A 6000-nucleotide genomic window follows, 5' to 3' on the forward strand; every position below is an offset into this window, starting at 1 on the left:
TTAGATTGCTTTGTGATCTGAGCTGGAAATGGAGAGCAAGGCTAACTGTGTTGCTCTGTAATGTATGTAATGTGTGCATCTGTGTTGTATGTATTTAATCAGTGTGTGTGAAATTTACTTTGAACATTTACCGAGTTAGACAACAACCTGATTTTGAAGTGATGCTTGTTTAAGTGAGTTTATTCTTTCCTTGAAATTGTGTCTGAGGTCATGGACTCAATTAAATCAGTATATATGTACTAAGTAACCTAATCACTGCGTTAAATTCAAGTGACTGTATAATGACTTCACTGACTTACAAAAATTTGTATAATTATATTTCTTAGATTTCAAAAAACGTACACAGTCCTATCAGAAATATAATAGAGCACTATCACGACCTCAAATAGTCCCAAAGTGTAAATAGACTCAAATACACAACTGTGTAGGACCACTTCGGGAAACAGCAGTGTATTAATCCAAATATAGAAGGCTACATCTGATATCAGCAAGGTGTATGGGACTCAGTCAAAATTACTGTATATTAGGAGGTCAAAATACACAGAAATGTGTGTGTTGCAGTAACAGTAACAAACTAGAATGCCAGTACAATGCATGCTTCCTCCAATGCCCAAAGGTTTCACACATAGATTTTTTTCATCAGGATCCATGCATTATTCACTGGGAAAATTATGAATATCTGGCAATGTTAAAGAAAGTCAAAATAAATTCCTGGATCAGGCCCCTGATCCAGATCTTAACCTAAATGTAAGGGGTTCTTCCTCGATCCATACCGCATCCTTCTCGTGGAAATCTGTTCAATTGTTTTAGTCTAATCTTGCTTCCAAAAATACAAACAAACATATAAACTGACTAACAAATGTACAGGGGTGAAAAAAATCCTCCTTGGTGGAGATAAAAAAGAAAAAACATGTTATCACCTTTAGCCTATAAAATGATTTCTGACGTATGAATCACACCCAGGACATTTGTCTTTGTCCCCATCCTTCCAATTTCTGCAATTAAACTTATCCGTTTTTTGTTGAAGATCTAAAAAATAATATCTTTCATAAGAATGAATGGACTTCTGGTGCACTGTGATCTAACACATAGTGTGATGTGAAAAAAGGTGTTTCACTTTTCTCACAGATGTGGCATGTCCACTGGGAAACGTTAGTGCACAGTATACACTGACAGATGCTCTGCAGACAGCACAAGCCTTTTGCCAGGTACCCAATCAGATTAGCTACCTTTCCTAGGACCACACACACAGACATATACAGTATTGTAAGTGCTAAGGTCAACTTCCATGTCTCCTTTCATGAATCTCTTTAAGACAGCATTTAATTTGAGTCGTTGGGTTTGATGGCGAGGTCATTGTCTCCTCTCTTGCCCCCCCCCCCCCCTGATATTGAAAGTAATTATATCTTGACCTGAACATTTTGCAAATGCCTCAGTCTGTCAAGCATTTTCCTGCACTGAAGACAATATTGCCAGTGAATGGGCTTACACTATTCATTGTCATTGGAATGAATTGACTTTCCATGGGGAGTTTGGGCTTCTCCCTGGACCAATATCTGGAGGCTAAACAACTTAACTAAGCCAGACAGTCTCCAATGACAAATGATGTGAATTCTGCAGAGATGCTTGATTTATGATGAGGCCTAAATCTGCTCTGTAAACAGCACAGATTCTGGAATAGAATATACGATGTAGACAGATTCTATACAAGTAGAACTTCTGTCCCTGATTATCAAAGCATCCTAGTCGTTCCATATGCTAACATAAACTAATTAACAACATAATTACACAGAATCACACCAAATAAATAATCAGATGAATTTAAAGTTTTAATTTCACCTCTCTTTCATTCTACATCCATCCTTCCTGTCTCTTTATTGTTCACATTCTCCCTCCTTCTATTTTCTTTAACTTGGTTAAATGACATTTAAATATATATTGTAATTGTAAAGACATTTTGGAGGTGGCTCAGTGAGCACCTCGAGGTGAACCAGGGAGAGGTGATTGGCATAGCTGAGACTAGTTAACCAATCAACTCTTCCTGAATTCAAAAGGCAGCAGCTGAGCTGCCACATGAGGAAAGAGACACACGCAAGGGATGCACATGTAAGAAACACAGAGACACAGAGGCGCATGGAAAATACTTAGTTGAGCTGCCAGGCCAGCAGAAATAGCTGGACCCTTTCAGTTGAGTTGAGTTTGATTTATGATTGCTGATTAAAGAATAAAAAGTATGCTGAAAAGCAAGAGTTTCGTCTCTGGCTGTGTGTGGGAGACCCCAGTGGCATCGGACATTGCATTTCTATGCTTTGACAGAAAAGCTATACCTCCTCTGCATCTTGTTTACCTGTTTGCCTTCTTTGTTTCATATGGCTTTCATCTACTACACATTTTGCATTACTTGCATTACCTCATGAAACCAAAATTAATTTGTATTGTGCCACCTACTTGCTCAGGTGTAAAGTTACCAATTCATTCTAGTAAAGCATTGGTAACTGTCCCATAACACCATTACTTGTCGAATACTGTGCCAGGTACCTTTAACGTAACTCCACCAACAACATTCTTGCCTTGTCCTTTGCTGCGTCCAAGTAACTGTATGTTATTTTTCGAAAAAGCTTAATTGGTCCTGTTCCTACAGAATATAAAATTAAGACTTTGATACAGGTAAAAGTGTCAGATATCTCCAAGTTCTCTTGGTCTCTGTCCCCAGTAACCACAACAATTGAACGTTTAAAATCACTTTATTGCGAATAGATTGATAGAGAATGGCTTACTGGTTAAGGTGACATTAAAAGGTTGATATGGCAGTTACTTTAGTTGGCAATTACACCTGAAAACAATAAAAGCATTAAAATCTGAATTGCCTTTCTTGAGTTCGAGTTACAATTTATATAATACTCTGACTATAAATACATGCATCAAACTCTTTAAACCACAACCGAAAGGAATTATTGAACATGCAAGCCATAATTACATTAAAAATCAAATACATAGCACACTCATCCTGGAAGGACAACCCCTATTGTCATTGGCTACAAATAATCTGACTCAACCTACCCAAATCTTAATGCCATTCTGTTTGCTTAATCAATAATATATATAAAAAGAGAGATCAAATTGGCTGTGCCCAGTGGCATAAGAAGAAATTGTATTTTGGGTGGTCCATACAAAAGTTGAAGGGCCATCTTTTCCTGGAAAAAATTTGCTAAAACTTGAAATACATTCAAATTTGGCTGGTTGCTCAATTGCAGATAAATTGTCAGGGAAAGTCAATTCAGACTGACCAGGAGAGAGCACCTGCTCTGGGGAGCTGGCGGTTGGGCTAACGGTCTTGTGGGCTAATGAGTCAGAGGAACTCAGCTTCAGTCGATGGAGGCAGTGGCAATGGAACAACATCAGCACTACCAAAAAACAGTTTGAAGAGTTCAATAAAGTCTACTCAACAATCCTCAAATCTATCCTGTGAGTTAAATGGTTTGTATTTATATAGCACTTTTCTAGTCTTGACGACCACTCAAAGCGCTTTCCATTACAGTTTGCCATTCACCCATTCACACAGTGCATCTATTAGCAGCACTTTTTTTTTTCTCTGAGGGGAAATTCAGGGTTCAGCGTCTTGCCTAAGGACACTTCGGCATGCAGATAGGGAAGACAGGGATAGAACTGCTGACCTTCTGGTTGGAGGACAACCCCTCACACCTCAACCACAGCCACCCAAATAGTTAATGCCACAGCAATGTGAAAAGTAAAGTAATGTAACCATATAACTGGGGAGGAAAGAAGATTAAAAAAAGAAGGAAAACAGAGAAGGAAAAAGGGAAAAAAGAACGGAACAGAAAAATGTATGTGGAAATACATGTATGTAACATGAATGAACAGAACAAAATACCACATCCATCCTGTAAAGCCCCATGATAATATACAAACCCAAACAGATTACAGTTATTTGTACCTCTTTTCATTTCCTCTTTTTTTGTCTTTGTATGTCTTTTTGTCACTTTGTCCCGGGCATTACACAGCTGGATTTGAGTAGTTTAACGTATTTTTCCTGGCAGATTCTCTCAAGCTCCACAAGATAAACAGAAACAAGCCTACTATACTGACAATTTTCTATTGTTTGTGGGCTGGACGTTGTCTACAGAGCTTTTTATGTGCAGTCTATGTTGCAAAATTATGATTTTATATGTTTCTCCCAAAATTAAACTGAATTTGTTTTATTTCTGTTCATGTGTCAATCAATCAATCAAATTGTATTTGTATAGCCCATATTCACAAATCACAATTTTCTCATAGGACTTTAACAAGGTGTGACATCCTCAACAAGAGTAAGGAAAAACTACAAAAAAAACTAACCCTTTTAACAGGGTAAAAAGAATGGAGAAACCTCAGAGAGAGCCACATGTGAGGGATCCCTCTCCCAGGACGATCGTGGTCCACCACCACTATCAGATGCCAACACGATACAGGATTTGCCATTATGATCACGATCAGCCAGCACGATACAGGATCTGCCATTACGATCTCTGATTCGCGATCCACCATCATAATCCACGATGTGGCCGCAGCCGCGGCCCTGGATCTGCGGACGAAAAGGCAAAGGGACTCCGGTGAAGAAGTCAAGTCAGTAACATGTATTGATGAGATATTAATTTCTTTGATGTGATCAGGATGGAGAAGAGGAAGGAGAAGCTGGGAAGAGAAGCTCTGTGTGTCATGTGTCCCCCGACCTTCTAGACCTATAGCAGCATAACTAAGAGCAGGTCCAAGACAAGCCTGGACCGGCTCTAACTATAAGCTTTATCGTAAAGGAAGGTTTTAAGCCTACTCTTTAACGTACAGATGGTGTCTGCCTCCCGAACTGAAAGTGGGAGATGATTCCACTGGAGAAAAGCTTGATAGCTGAAAGCTCTGGCTCCTACTCTACTTTTAGAAACTTTAGAGATGACAAGTAAGCCTGAATTCTGGGAGCGCAGTGCTCTAGTGGGTTGATAAGGTACTATCAGCTCTTTGAGGTATAATGGTGCCATATTATTAAGGGCCTTGAAGATCGAAGATCACTCCCAAGTTCCTGACTGTTTCATTGGAACCAAGGGCAATGTCGTCTAGCGCAGCTATATCATTAGATAATGTATCTCTAAGGTGTTTAGGGCCAAGTATTCTCTGTAACCTCTGTTTTATCTGAGTTTAACAAGAGAAAATTGCGGGTCATCCAGGTTTTTATGTCCTTGAGACATGCTTGAAGTTTAGTTAATTTATGACACTATTCTGGTTTTATTGACAAGTATAACTGGGTGTCATCCGCATAGCAGTGGAAATTTACAGTGTGTCCTGATAATGATTTCTAGTGGAAGCATAGAAAACATTTATCCTCAAATATATATTTGAAGATAAAATTGGGCCGAGCACAGAGCCATGTGGAACACTGTGGTTAACTTTGGTGCGCACAGATGACTCATCATTAATTTTCACAAATTGGAATCATTCTGAAAAATAGGATTTAAACCAGTTCAGGGCGGTTCCTTTAATGCCAATTAACTGTTCTAGTCTCTGTAATACAATGTGATGGTCAATTGTGTTGAATGCTGCACTAAGATCTAACAGAACGAGGACAGACACAAATCCCTGATCTGAAGCTATTAGAAGGTCATTAGTGACTTTTGCCAAGGCTGTCTCCGTGCTGTGATTAGCTCGAACTCACAATGTAGTATAGTGATAAGTGAGTGATTTCAGACACAGCCAATGAATGTTGTTGCCATGATGGAGATCAGCACCTAGGACACGTGAATGTCTGTCAGCCAGATACGGTGAAATCAAATAATCAAATTCTGAAGTAGATGATTTTTACCCATGATTTAACCCCGTCACTGACCACTGCTGTTCTAAATCCAAGAACGTAGAAGAGGACATGTTCAACTCGGTCTACAGACTGACCAAACTTTGAATAAACAAATTACTAGTGCTCTGTAATAGCTGGGACTCTTTAATGTAAGTAGGGAT

Source organism: Hippoglossus hippoglossus, chromosome 5, assembly GCF_009819705.1.
Source record: "Hippoglossus hippoglossus isolate fHipHip1 chromosome 5, fHipHip1.pri, whole genome shotgun sequence".
NCBI lineage: Eukaryota > Metazoa > Chordata > Actinopteri > Pleuronectiformes > Pleuronectidae > Hippoglossus > Hippoglossus hippoglossus.